Source organism: Molothrus aeneus, chromosome 9, assembly GCF_037042795.1.
Source record: "Molothrus aeneus isolate 106 chromosome 9, BPBGC_Maene_1.0, whole genome shotgun sequence".
NCBI lineage: Eukaryota > Metazoa > Chordata > Aves > Passeriformes > Icteridae > Molothrus > Molothrus aeneus.
The window spans coordinates 15,900,689-15,915,192 of NC_089654.1; the positions used below are offsets into that span (position 1 = coordinate 15,900,689).

The following is a 14,504-nucleotide window of genomic DNA, read 5'->3' on the forward strand; positions in this document are numbered from 1 at the left end:
TTCACAAAATAATAATGAACTCTGAAGGTTTTCATTTCCTTTCAAAAAAGCAGTTTTTTATCTTCCAATTCACGAAGTTGCTGTAGATTCCTAAATATAAAACACAATTAACAATTTTTATACTTAGATGTTACATATAATAGCACAGTAACATTAAGTGGAAAGAACAAAACCTGTTATTTCAGTTTCTGCTACTTAAATTCTTCAATTTCTTGCTAGCATTGAAATAGGGCTGCACAGTTCTCCTTTTGTGTTTTTTTTTCCTTTCTTTCTGTTCTATTTGTTTGTTGTCTCTTTGTGCTGGGGAGATTATATCCTAACCAACCTGAAAAGAAGAAGCTATTGCTGTGTTAAGAAAAATGGAAATATTTTTCCCCAGAAACTTTACATTTAGGTAAAGAGTTGCCTGTGCTTTTGCATAACTGACATTTTAAGCATGTTTTTTTAACAAGCAATGAAAAGTCTGTGGACTTCACCATGCAAAGACTTGTGTCCATGACTAATTTTCCACCTATGTATAGTTTCATGAGTCCACATGCATGCATGAGGCTCTCTGGGGTCACGCTAGTGCTGCTTGATCTTGGATCTACCTGCTTTTATTCTTGGCTGTGATGATGAGCTGCTGTGGGTTCACAAAAGACTGAGATATGAAGAAAGGTGTTTGTGAAATGCAGTTCTCTAGCAGTTACCAGCATTATGTTTTGTGAAAGCAGTTGTAATTAGTGTTTCAAGGCTGTCCTGTGCTCCTAACCTTGAGAACACTTTGAGCTACATTTTTTGACTTGCTTGCGTTGGGGATGGGTTTGGCTCAAGATCTTTTGGTTTGAGCAAATTGAGTACAATTTTCTTTTAACCATATAACAAAGAATAGGTACCAATTGCTTGCCAAACAGTTTCTCCCCTCAGAGATTACAAACAAATTTAGGAAAGAACAAAGCCAGGATTTCTAGTGTTTAACTTCTTGAGAATCATCTTGGTTTTGGCATGTGAAAAAGAAAAGTGCGTCACAAGTCAAGTTGGCACCTAATGCCATCAGTAATACTAATTTCCACATCATTAATTTTAACTGACACTGCTTCAATCTTTCTCTTACCACAAATTTATTTAATTAAAAAAATTGAAACTCTTTTCATTTATTTCTCTATTCTCTTCAGCGGTAGCGAGAACAGGTTCTTGTGCCCCTTCAGGAAATGGATAGGAAGAGAAGTTAAAAGACGTTATTGTAGCAGCTGCCAGAATATTGAAGGAGATATCCTTGGAAGGAGAAAGCTTGTTTTCTAGAAATCAAGCCAGCAAAACCCCACTTTTGCCCAACACTTGGAGGCAGGCTGTAGTATGGGAAGTGAGTATGGCTGTACCAAGGACTCGTTTGTTATAACTGTTTTAAAAGAAATACCTTAGTTTTCTTCTTCTCCCTCTTCAAGTGTAAATCAGGGTACAAAACCATATTGTTCATGTAGCCTCAGAACTAATTTTCCTTCTTTCCACTTGAGCTCTTTCCTCAGAAGTGATTTGTTCTGAGACTGAAGTAATTGCAACATTCAAGACTTTAGAAACAATCATGGAATAAAATACAGCCACCCTTAGGGAGGAGGAAGGATGGTTGTTGCTCAGATATTTTTTCTTTTTGGAGGCCCTTTTTTGTTAAAGGTAACTCTGATTAAGAAGTAGAAAGAAATAACAAGGCTGAAGGCGTGTGGCATCCAGCAGTGAGTGAGGATAGCATTTGTGTTTATTCATCATAGTCTTGCTTTTTGTATTGTGTGATCAGTAAAAGAAGAAATAGTCTGATTCTTGTGATTTGCCTTACTCTGTTAGTGTTTAAAAAAAAAAAAACCTCTGTATATGGTCTTCTTGTCAAAAGTTAGGCATCTCAGGTGTTCTATCTTATGATGGTCTGCTTTGAAGACCAGAAAGTTGCAGTGGAAGATTTCTCAGACCTGAGGAATGGCCACTACACATAATTAAAGGCTGTTGTTACCTTTTCCTATCAGATATCTCTTCAAACTGTTTGCTGTGCTTATAAATTTTGGAAAAAAAATGCACAGTTCTCAAACTCACAGCTCTCTATTCATTTGATCAGGATTTTTCTGAGTCATATCTCCTGATGATTTCCCCTGCATGGTTAGACCACGGATAAGGCAGACTAAAGTGTCTGTTGCTCTTTTAGATGTCTTACCTGTGACACTCACATGGAGCTGGTAAATATGATGAGACCATCTGCTGGATACAGTGATGCTCAGGATGAGCCCTCTCCCTGCATTCATTGTGTAAAGATACACAGAGAAAGGAAAAACCCCTTACATGAAGGTTCTTTATTGTCCTGATGAAGCAGTGACACAGGCTCCTGCCTGTCCTCATATAACCTAATGGCTACGAAGTCACAGCCAAGATACAGGTTTGTCTTTTTTTCCTCTCTTGAACTTCGTTCTTTGCAAGTCAGCATTGAGATAGTTTCTTTATAAAAGGTATTCCTGATTGCCCTTGGGTCCTACAGAAGCCAGGGCTGCCACACCTATAATGTTTTCAAGTCTGGCCAATTGCACAGATACCAACATGCCTGTTAAAAGCTGGGATTTTGTTGTATGGAAAAAATTTTGAAGCACTTTACTCTTGCTGCAGTGATTTCCCAACCTGAGATTATAGCTTTAAGGCCAGAACCAGTGCACAGGATGTGTATATGAATATGATGTCTGAATATTTACCTGTTTTTCATCTGTTGCAGGATAGGAAGGAAAGGAAGCTTACGTGCTTTCAGCTGCTGTGAGAACTTGTATAAAAAATGCGGATGCCTGCAATTACCCCAGTGCAGGCTTGCTGAATCTGTGTGTGCTAGGGATGGATATATTTTGATGTGTGCACATAAAAAGTTGATTTTTTTCGTGTTCTGTCAGTAAAAGGTATGGTTTGTTGTCTGTCTCAAATACACTGATTAAATAACCAAGCTTATACAACACTGATTTGTTAATCATTGAAAATAACCTTTCGGTTCAAGAGCTTCCTCTGTGAGAATTAATATTTTATACAGAAGTGTTATGTAATAGACATTTTGTTGCCTTTGCAGTCCTGCAGAGGAACATGTTGTTAAGCTGATGTAGTTTGGATTGTTCTGTATAAATTTGTCCACTAAATCAATGCAAATATCAATGAATAAGGGGGAAAAAAAAGGTCCATATTGCATATTTGTAAATGGTGGTTTGTGTACAGATCATGGAAAGGGAGGATAGGAATTGCTTTGGCCTGATAGTCTCTGCATTTAAACTTGAGGGAGCAGTGTTAGAGGTAGTGCCCTGGCTTGCTTTGTTTCCAGGCACCACTGTGGTTACACAGGCTTTCCACATGCATTAGCAATTGCCTTCATCAAGGATGCACGGAGCACCAGAGTGCACAGTTAATCTGACTGTGCTTCAAAATACAAACTGAGAAGTCCATGTACAGGGCTCCTCTCAGTGGCTGCCATACAGAAACTTTTATGTACTTACTTTCTGACTAATTAAATGAAGAAACAAAGCCTAACTTACCTAGTTTAGCAGAGGAACTGACAAAAGGGAAATGAAATTTTTCACGCGAGTTTTTTTAAGTGATATTTGATGGTTTATAAGCCATACTAAATTTCTTCACAGTTTTGCCTTGTTGGCCTTGATAGTAGAGAGGAAGGAAAAACTGGTTTGATGGTTTTGCTACTCTCCTTTTCTATCCTTCTGACAACAAATGTATTGGCTCTGGAAACAAGGAAGTGGAGGAATGCAGAGACATAAAGGCTTGTTGGTGCTGCAGAAATTGTGAGTTTAACCAGTGTTGGTGTCCCAATGAAAAGTAGGTAGGAAAAAAAAAGGAGTGGACTGAGAGAAACAAAATTGTGCTAATGATCATTCAGAAAAGTGAAAGATGCACAGGTTTGGACAAGAATATTTTTCTGGTGTTTAAAACTTGTATTTATGCTATGTTTGTTTTTAGTGAAAGTTAATTTAGTATGTACTTAGATTGAAAGGTGAATTTAAGAGTGTTTTTATTAGCATTGATCAGTTTAACCCAAACAGATTTTAAAGAAAGAAACCACTGAGGCCTGAGTTACAGGAGAAAAAAGATAGTAAAGCCTGAAAATAAAAACATGAGAAACATGCAAAAATACAAAAGAAAATAGTAATATTGAGGCAAAGAAAATGAGAAAACAAAACTGTGGAGAGAAGTGTGAGTAAATGTAACACAGAATTATAAAGCGTGAGGTTATATATGCTGTTCTGCAAGTGGAAAGTGTATGAATTCTGTTTGTTTGAGGGTGCCTCATTCCAGAAACAAGGCTTTTGTGCTCACAGTGGAATGGCCAAGTTTTCCCTGTTTGGAGCTAGCTTGAAGCAAAGTATTGGAAAAAAATTCATTGCATGAAATGTAATGGGTGCCTGAAGCTCACACGTTGAATTAGTACAAGCCTGGTTTTGCCTAATGGTTTGCACGTGCCTCATTTGTATTTCAAGACTGCAGTGTGTCCATGTGCACAGTGGCCCGGGGCAGCCTGGAAACAGGCAGTGTGCAGCTGGTCAGTGTGAGGAGCAGAGTGCCCCTGCTCTGCTATTCCTTCTGTGCAGGAAGAGAGGATGGTGGCCCTCCACACTCTCAGAGCTGCTGATTTCATGATAAGACTTCTTCAGTGTCTGATTATTTACCCCTTTGCTGTTTGAACTTGTAAAATCTTAGCTCTGGTTTGCTCTCTGCTGAAGAGTGTGATACCAGAGCTTGCAGCAGCAGCAGCCCCCTCTCTGCTGCCTGTGTCAAACAGTGAGTGAGCTGCAGCAGTGAGGGGGTTTGCCTGCTTCACCAGCAAGGTTTGATTTGTTGATGTCTTTGCTCTATTCCTGCTGTCTGCAGCAGAAGAGAGGAAGTGGGGAGGAGTTTGCACACAGCCTCTGGCTCATGGATGGGGGAAGAGGGGGTGGCCACCAAGAGAAGGGAGGAATTACAAGGAGCTCCCAAATTAAGCTGGGTGTTGGGTGTCATGTGAAAAGCAGGGCCTAGAATGGACAATGAGCTCTGCAGGGAGTGGCAGTGGGATCCTGTAGGCTCCCATGTAGCAGGAGCAGTGCCTAAGGTGCTTTCCAAGGGGAGTGTGGTTTCAAGACCAGCTGGAGCAAATTTGAGCTTGCACTGCTGTTGAAAGGGGAAGTCCTGCCTTCCAGCCCACCCTCTGCTGTGGGCTAGATGCCTTTCCCAGGCACATACCATGGAGAGAGCAGGAATGTTAAGTAGCAGGGTGGCCACTAATGAGCTTCAGCTAATTGCAAAACTTACTCAGAGATAGCAACAAAATCTGGTATTTATCTGGTTAGGTTACACGCTACTTTTGGCAGTATTTCTACAGGAGGTATCTCTGCTGGGGATTTTTCTTCTCTCTTGATGGCACTTTTCCTATGTGCTGGTTTGCTGTTTTTCTTAGGCAGCAGCAAGGGAGGAAGATGGCATTTTAACTGAAGAGATTGTCAAATGTCTGCTGTTGTCTGGGTACTTTGAGATATATGTAGAACTGAGAATTATTCAGCTGTGCTGAAATTAAACCTCTAATGACTGGAACTGCTTACTTATTTAATTAGCTGGGGTTTTGGTTTTTTTATTCCAAAATATCTACTTCTTCCCCAAAATACTGTGACTTCCCTCCTTTTCATTTCTTTACAGAATTCATAATGATTTGTTCTAAGTGAATTGTTCAGGGTTTTTTTTCAGCCTGTTAACAATGATTATTTCCCTGTTAAAAGCATCAGAAGTATTGTTTTCCTTAATGGAAAAGATGTTTGATCAAGTGACTGTACAAATGGAGGCAGCCACTGTATATAGGACGTGGCATTTGGAGGTTGCATGTGTTATGCCTGAAGTGCCAAGTGCTTGGCTGTGATTCAGATGAAATTGGCACTGGCTGATGCCAACACCAATGTAAATGTGGTGTCTTTCCCTATGCTGTAGGGCCCTGAAAGAAAAGTATTGAAGTGAATGAGTGCCAGAGGGGACGAGGTGAAAAGAGAAGTGGTGCCTGTGCTCCTTATTTAATCTCCTTTGTAGCCACAGTCCCACATACTGACCATACCAGTGGGTGTGTGTTCTTGTATCAAAGCAGATGTTTCTGTAAGAAAGATGTTGCTTTGTTTTAATAAATTGAGGTTGTCACTTCAAAAGTGGGAGAGGGAGGTGAAGGAAGTAGCATAAAGTGAGAATTTGACAAATGGGATTTGGAACAAAATCCATGAGGACTTTTGTTGGTAAGAACTGCAGGGAAGAATCTGCTGGTCTTGGCATTGCCCAAACATCTACTTAAGCACTGCTATGATTTACATAAGTTCTGCTCTTTCTCCTTTTAGATTGGTTTTTGGGGGTTTTTTGTTTCCTTTTGTTTGTTTTAAACCAAAAATTTGTAAGTGTTTTGTCATTTGTCATCCTTTACATGTCCTCAGGTATGATCCAGTCCATGTGCTCAGCCTGTTCTGTGAAGGGGAGGGTGGTGGTGATGGACCTCAGCAGTATTTCAGATTGTGATTCAGCTCTTGAAGACAAGCTGTCCTGTTCTTCCCATGCCTTGCCAAGTGTGGTGGTGGTGCTGTTCATCCTCTCCTGGCCCCTTAAATGCTGATACACTCTCAAAAAACACAGTCCTGCTTTGAAGGTGGGAGCTGCCTTTGCCTGCTGTTTTCAGAAGTGGTTGGTTGCCTTTGGGAGTGCTGCTGAGGAGGGATTGGAGGGCATGGTGAGCTCTGTTCAGGCCCTTCTTACATGGCTCCCTGACCTCCTGAAAAACAAGGGTTACAGAAACAGCCAAGGTGAACGGCCCCGTGGCTGTGAGCATTTTCTGTTAGACCTCAAGTATGATCCAAAGGTCTTTTCTGAAGCCTGCTTGCTCTAGACCCTTGGAATGTATCTAGTCACAGGTTTTTTTCCTCCATTTATTTAAAAACCTGGAGTCTCTGAAAACTCCAGTTCTGCATAAAAAGATTTGCTTCTCCTGAGACCAGTTGACTACTCGAAGCTCTTTCAAGAAGAAAAGTCTATGAGGCGTATTTTATTTGAGGATTTGACAGTGTTTTCCCCATCTCCTTATCCTGGGTCTCTACTGCTAAGAAGAAACCTGGAACAGCAGGTTCCTGCTGACCTTTAAAATTATCTCAGTGGAAAGCCTGACACAGGTCTTGTTCCTGTGTGCTTCTGAGTGCCAGTGGGTGCCACCCCTGAAAAAGCCTCAGAAGAAAATTAAAGGGAGATTTGGGGGGAGGATGTGTTTGCATTTTTTTCTGCAGTGGTTTGGGAGCAGCTCAAGTGGGTGAGTGCACTGTTCTCGTTGCTGGGTGCAGACCCTTACAGCAGAACAGCTCTGCTGCAGGCACTGCTGGGCTGGGGGCAGTGGGCTGGGGGCTGAAGCAGGGGATGCAGCTGCTTGTCCCTGCTTGTGGAGCATCCTCTGCTCTGGAGGGCTGCCCCTGTACCTGGGGCTTGCCACCCTTGCAGTGAGCACCTGCTGCACTGGTATTGGCATCCTGGCACAGGGTGCTGTGGTTGGCAGTGCTAGGAATGCCCTGGGCACACAGCAGGGCAGCAAGCAGTGGCGGGCAGCTGGCTGTGCACTGAGAATCCTGTAGAATCCTGCCTGTTGCTAAGGGACTCCTTTTGCATATGCAGCAACACTGGTTTATATAGCAGCTTTCCCTGTGTTTGTTGATTGGAGGCAATTACTGTAAAATACTTGATTTATAACAAGGCATACTTAATAAGCAGCAAAGTAAAATAAATATTCATGAATTACCTGCTGGAGTATGTTCTTTTTGCTGAGTCTTTCCATCTATGTGCTCTGCACAGCCCTGGAACCTCTGGGTCTCTGGAAGTGAAGGCAGCTATGCTGGGTCTTAGCTGGTGGAAGTTTTGGGCTGAAGAAGGAGGGGGACAATCCCACTTTTTCTCTATTTTATTAATCCCAGAGGATAGAGGTGTTTTCCTGAGATTTTTGCAAGCAGCTCATTTGACTCAAAGTGGTCTGCTTGCCTGGCATAGGGCTGTAATGCAGTAGTTGAAGTGTCACCAAAGTGTTTGTGTAAAACATGTGCACTGTGCAGCTACCACATCATTGGGATCTGGTCTGGCTTTTGTGGTGCTGTAGGGAGGTGATGATGTAGAAATAACAGTGCTCTTGGTTAAGTTAGGATGAGCCAATATGTTTAAGAAAATATGTGGGAAATGACAAAGTGCTCATTTGGGATCTATGCTCTTCAAGAATAGGACCACTCATTTAGAGTAGTTCCTAAGTTATTAAAACAAAACAGTCTTCCCTAGAGATGAAGCACAGTCAGCAAAAGGATGAGTAACCTTTGTCTTCTGTGTTGCAGAGTGGCATTCCTCTGACCCTCACTACCATGACCACTTTATTTGGCCAGCCTGATTCACAGGAGTTTGTTTTTATATAGGAGGAGTCTGTGGCGCTTGTCAAAATGAGAAAGTGATCATCAGAGTGTGGCTTGGTATTCCTGCTGCTGGAGCCTTCAGGAGCCAGCACTCAGCCCTGCTGAAGCCAGAGGAGGAGGGCGGAGGAGCACAGCCTGATCAGGTACTGAGCCAGGAATGGGAAGGGTTCTTTGGTGCAGAGTTAAGTTATGGATGATCATTAGTTATAAAAAGTTACATTCTTTGGAAGGTCTTGTTAACATGGTGTGGTTCAATGGAGGCCCAGTAAGGGCAGCCACCTCCGTGGGCCTGGCAGGGGTGGGTGTTACGTGTCTGAGTTCTGTAACAGAGCTGAGGTGAACATAAATGCAACGCATTTTCGGGGGTATTTGATTTGCACATCTAACGTGCAGTACTGCTCAGTACGTGTTTGCAAATACCATTTTCAGGCTTCATGTAAGTTGTGAAGAATGAGCTAGGAGTACTCTTAACAAATGTTTGAATGTTGAAGAGCAGTTTGATGTCTTGAGGGAAGGTTTTTCCCTCAGCTTTATTCTTTGTTCTAGTAGGGAGACTTCAGTGCTAGCTTTAGATGAGTGGTATGTTATGTGGGAACTGTAGAGCACAGAGGTAGCAGACTGATGGCTTTTAAGACACAACAAACTCTTTTTTCTTGTTATGTTTTAATTTGCTGAGCTGTCCGTAACCATTCCTGGAAACTGGTATTTATTCTTGCTTTCACATCTTTCAGAATGTCATACTTGAGAAGATTTAGTTAGGTTCATCTAGTGTGAAGACAGAGAAGTTCAAGATTTTGATTTATTGTATTCGATTTGGGGTTTTTGTCTTACATAACTGTACCTTCCAGTTTATGTGGAACTCCTGCTCTGAGGACCATGTTTTGAAAAGACTTTGCATATTTTTGTGTACCATTAGAGATCCTTTATGAACAGGGCTAGTACTTATGTGGGCTTGTACAATGCTTGGGATGGCAGTGGCATGCAATTCACTGTTAGAGGGAGCATTCTATGAAGAGGCACAATATTTTTTCACCTCAAGTGATGCTTTCTCTGCAGAAATACCAGCCTCTGTAGCTTAGACTGTCTGAATTTATTAGTCACGTTTTTATTTTTTTATTTATTGACACAGATAGAAGCAGTGAGAGTAGTTTAAAATCTGTTAAGACAATTATTCCTAATGTTCTAGAGGTAGTTTTCAGCTCTGTTTATATCTTTCCTGGTGTGGTTAAAAGATAGAGAGCTGATGGTGAAAGATAGAGAGCTGTGGTGAAAAGATAGACTCTTTTTCTAGCATCCATTGTGAATACTACACTCTTTTTTTTGGTGGGTTTTTTTTTTGGTTTTTTTTGGGTTTTTTTTTTTTTTTTTGTTTTTTTTTTGTCTTGGGAAATAAGAATCAGCATTTATTTGATTGAACAACCAGCTTCCTGCTTCCCAAGGAAGAGATAGTGGCTCATTTGCTTGCAAACATCCCTCCTGTGGAGAGTCTTTGTTGGGGAGTTAGAGGAAAGCTAGCAGTTCCTAGTGAAATAGCTGCATAGCAGGATGAAGAGGGATTATTGAAGCATTACTAGGAAATTCATGGCTGTGTGGAAGACCTTATGTACTCCACAGACGAGCTGACCTAAATTCTGCAGCCAGGCCTTACTGGTTTCTGTGTTGATGTGATGTGGCAAGCTGGATAACCTGCAGCAGATCTGGGGTTTGGAAAAAAAAAGCAGAGGGAATACAGAGAAGATTTGTGTTTGAGTGGAAACACAGACAGGCATGCTTTTAAAAGACTAGTGACTTGGTCTTAAATTTTTTTTTGTTGTTTTCTAACCCACACTTCTCTATTCTTAGTATTGAGTATTTTTCACATAGTCAGGATGGGTCTGTATTATAAGGATGCTCATTAGGAAAAGTGGAGATGTTGTTTACTCCTGGATGAGGAATATGTGGATGGATTTGCTCATAAGAGGCTTGGAGTTCTGAGATAGGTTTTAGTAAAGAAACTGTGCTAAGTATCTTATCAGCAGTGAAACAGTTAACACAACTGACACTTGAACTCTTCAGGAAAATAGGATTAGTATCCACTTGACATAAATGGAATGGCTTATGCTTGGGTTTCTAGGCGATGTTTCTTTCTCAAGATTATACATTACATGAAACATGACAAAACAATCCAAATAGAAAACAAAATGCCAGGTCTGGCACAGTCAAGTTGGTCAGTCTGACCTGCGTGCAGTGTTTTTGTGCTGTTACTTCTTGTAGTAGTGTTGTGACTTTGCAGTTTAGTTTCTGCTGGCACAAATGAGGTGTGAGGGCAGTTACTGCTTCCTGCCTTTTTCTGTACACATAAGCTAGACTGATGCAATGCTCTTCTTGGCTTTCACCCTTCCTGCTTGCTCACTTTGGTTACCTGGTCTCACTGCTTCCTTCTCAGGTTCCTCTACTGGTATGGGAGGAATTTTTTTTTGCTAGTACTGCTTATACCATGTTCTGTGAAAGGAACTGTTTATGCAGGCAGAAAAATTTTGCAATCACTAGAAGGACTTTTGCGGTAAGATTTTTACTGGCATAGTTGGGAAGCAAGAAAAAAAAATATTGGCTGATACAGTTCAATGAACAAAATGTTAAAGTGTGGCTAGGGGCTTTGCTGTGCAAGTGTTCTGGTCTGGTTACTGTGATGGAGTGTATGTGTATTTATAAAACATTTCCGTCTGGAAACCTTTTTGTGGCAGCATAAGCTTTAAGTCTTGAATTGTTTTAGAGGAATTTCTGCAACTGCAGCATCCTGAAGTGCCAGGGGAAATAGTGATATTCTGAAACATTGCTGGCTTATTTTAGCTCACATTTCACTTGATGTGCTTTTGATTTGTTTTAAGAACAACTTGTCTGTATAAGCTATTTGTTTACTATACGCACATAATAAGCTGCAATGCTGACCTTCGAGTGGAAACCAGAATGACTGCTGGTCCTGCTGCCCCACTGCCAGGAGCAGGTATGGAGAGGGGATTGGAGAGCAAGGGCTGTTTCCTGTGCGTGTGTTTCAATACCAGAAGCAGTAATTAGAAGCTTATAAACTTACAAATAAATTAAATTGATTGGAATTCCCTCCAAAATGGTGAACTGGTTTTTGCTTGCATTAGTGTTATTGCCAAGGCGACCTCAAGGCAGAAGCAATGTTTTCCTTAGTAGAGATATAGATGTAATTTTGAGTAATTCTTTGCAATGAAAAAAACTTCTGTGTATCTTGCTCCAGTGTGTTACAATTTTCATGTTGGTTTATCTTTTCTTTCTTCCTGTCCTTCCAGCAGAAATTTTAATGTTATCATTAGAGACAGAAACTGAAAAATAACTGGAAAATATCTGGAGAATAGCCCCACTTTGGTGTTTTTTTTCACTGTTTTTGCTCTTGTATTTCTTTGCCTAGACAGGAGACTTGTCCATTACTGATAGCAAAGGGCAGTCCTCACAGTGATGGGTCAGTGAGCTGAGCTGCTTCCAGCTTGTCCTTCTGGAGCCTGACCCAGCCTGGCTGCGGGCGGTGGCACCGACACAGCACGGGGGAGGAAGGGGATGGCCTGGCAGGGCTTGTGGCCAGCTTGCTATAGCAGGGAAAAATCTGAGCAGGGTCAAAATGCAGCACTGCTCTCTTTCAGCCTTCCCTGGAGTAATGTCTTGTTGCATGGTTTTGTGTTCACAGACCTGTTTTGTACTGGATGTGTATCAAATTCAGTGGGCTGCAGTATTCTTAGCTGTATGTTTTGACATATTATGATGTTGTTTTGAAATACCTACCTGCTCTCAGTTCTCAACTGGAATCTCAGGAGGTGCATTTTGGATAGATGGGAAGTGATTCTCAATATGTTGCTCCCCTAAGCATCATCTGTTGTCTTTGGTTGGTGATGCTGTTTTTAAGAAGGCAGCACCATCACAGTTCTTGTTCTCTCAGAGGTTGAGTGAACACTGGAGCACTAAATCAGTGTAGTGAGGTGCAGCATCAAAGAGTGAGGTCTGCCTGTCCTTGTCCATACCTGATTTGGTTTCAGGAGAGATGAAACACTCCCAGCAATTGAGAAATCACAGAAGAGACTGGACTGGGGAAAAGCTGACCTTTTCAACACCAGGTTTTCCTTGTCTAGATGGGCCCAACAAGACTCATGGTGCTGTATTTGCACATGATGGTAAAGAGGACATACCATTAGATGTTGGTGACATTATTGCCTTGCATCTCAGATAGTAAAGATGGGGGAAGAGAGAGAGATTTGCAAGGAAAAAATGAACAAACAGCTCTTTGTTGCTCAATTATTTTAGTGCTTCTGTGGTTTAGCTGTTATATTGTGTTACTCTGTCCACAGCTTTTTATGGGTCTCTTTTGGAAAAATTTAAAATTTACATAAATAATACATTTTTCTAGTTCTATTTATTATTTCAAGTGTTAGAATATGCTTGCAATTACAACATTCCAATGCCTTTGGTGATTGGATATATAAAATCTGGTCTTTGTTGCTGAGCAATGAGCTCCCAAACTTTCTGCTTATCTGATTGCATTTCATGAAGTGGGTTTTGCTCAGTGTATTACTGGAAACATAGAAAAGTCTTCTATGCATAATTAGAATTGTTTTGATCAATAAAGCATCAGTCTCTTTTCCATTCTATTAACTCTTACATTCTGCAGGAGCTGGGCAAAAAAAGTGATTTTTTTTTTCCTGCTCATAAATTGAATCTACTACTTTTTTCCAGGCAGACTGCAAAACAATTTTCTTGGGGAGTTCAAGTAATTATTTAAGGAATATAGTAATTGTTAACATTACTGATATTTGAAACATTGGGGGAAAAACAATTCCATGAAAAGACATTTTTGAGAAAGGAAAACACCATACAGCCTCTTCCCCCTGGCCCTGCCATGTGCTGTTTTGAAGTTCCGTGTTAGTTAAGGGGAGCACTGCCCAGGTTTGGGTTTGGTTTGTTTTTTCCAATCTTTACTATGGCAGAAGCATCATAGTTTAAGGCTTTAGAGGCAGAGCTCAAATGCCACTCCACTATTTCCCCCCAAAACCCCACCAGATTGTTGCTTGTACCAGAGCTGCACTCTGGTGTCCAGCTGTCCTGTTTGCAACTGGATCTGGCAGTCCCACATGCTTTGCCTTTTTGGCAGGTCGTGTGTTTTGGTGGCTTGCTGCCTGCCATGACACCAGGCTGAGATGCTGGTAGTGCTGCTGGAGGCTGGGAGCAGCAGACATTCCTGTGCCACGGGTGAGATGGGAAGGATTGGAAATAAGGATGCTGCATGGGGTTTTTCTTGAGGCGCAAGAAGCTGTGATAGAACCAGACAGCCACCTCTCAAGTCACCACCTTTTGGCTGAGGGCTGATGGCTGTTTTTTTCTAAGTCTCTGTGCTCTCTAGTCCTTGGGCAGTCACTGATTCGTGGTAACTTGCAGTCAAGTTCACAGCAGTACTAGATTTTCCTTCCAGCTTGGGGAACAAGATGGAGAGCTGCAGGTAACTTCTGCAGGATCTGGGTGAGTATTTGTGAAGACAGATGTGGGTGGTGACAGAGCTGGGAGGTATCAGAAGGGAGAACATGGAACATAAAGCACAGCTAATTTTGGTCCACACCTCTGGATTGTGCTGTCCTGGTATGTGTATTTAAACTGAGACAATCTGAAATTACTGGCTGTCAACTTGTTAAAATAATCAGGTTGCCAAGAACTCTATTATTTTGTTAAGCTTCATTTCAGATTTATTTTTTTTCACCTTTAATGGGACTAATTCAGGGGATGCAAAGGTGAGGTTTAGCACGCTAGTTCCACTCCCTGCAGTTCATTTAAATTTTCTTTTCATTTGCTTTTGCCCCCCTGCTCTGTCTCAACCAGTGTTCAGTCTGAAGGCAGCAAGTGAAAAAGTATTTCCTTCACTGAGAGGGTAAGTCTAGGTTGTAGGAGATGGGAAAATGAGAATTGGAGCTCTCATCCATAAACATTTAAACAAAGCTTATTTCAACAGCCTCTTCTGTCTTTGTTAGAATAGTTGGAGGTATGCCAACCTAAAAAGCCCCAAACCTGCTTTGATTTAACTTTCACCTAGGT

The 14,504-nt window shown here is 41.4% G+C and overlaps 1 protein-coding gene across 3 annotated transcripts in view; it reads left to right on the plus strand.

The window, feature by feature from the left end:
* Positions 1 to 14,504, plus strand: part of LRRC8D (leucine rich repeat containing 8 VRAC subunit D) — a 51,230-nt gene that overhangs the window by 3,001 nt on the left and 33,725 nt on the right. The window contains exon 2 of one of the 3 annotated variants that reach the window (XM_066555624.1): positions 8,433 to 8,572. The exons of 1 other annotated variant lie outside the window; for it this stretch is intronic. The gene's annotated coding sequence lies outside the window, so the exon portion shown is untranslated. Of the gene's footprint in view, positions 1 to 8,270; positions 8,573 to 14,504 lie in introns of those variants that run through there. One more of the 3 variants, XM_066555625.1, reaches the window with a different exon arrangement.